The sequence below is a fragment of the Penaeus monodon genome, chromosome 15 (assembly GCF_015228065.2).
Source record: "Penaeus monodon isolate SGIC_2016 chromosome 15, NSTDA_Pmon_1, whole genome shotgun sequence".
NCBI lineage: Eukaryota > Metazoa > Arthropoda > Malacostraca > Decapoda > Penaeidae > Penaeus > Penaeus monodon.
The window spans coordinates 32,170,479-32,170,804 of record NC_051400.1 but is presented as its reverse complement, the minus strand read 5'-3'; positions in this window follow the sequence as shown (position 1 = coordinate 32,170,804).

Genomic DNA, 326 nt, shown 5'->3' with positions numbered 1-326 from the left:
GTTTTTCTCAGTGAATTATTGCGCAACAGTATCTCTAATGCATATGATTTTATGTAAAATAAAGACAGATCTTCGACATCATTTATTTAATATTTGATATTCTTATTGCAGAAAAATATATACGGCATAATATAAAGCAATACAAGAAATTTTAACATATGTAATACAGTGAATAGATTACACAATGTAGCACAGCATTCACTCAGTTATAAAACTTTCACAGCCAGAAGGGTTGTATCAAAATGACTATGATTACATGTTGGAGGTCGGATGAAAAGATGGATAGCGGAGAGGTGAAGAAACATATATGTATTTGAGTATATATG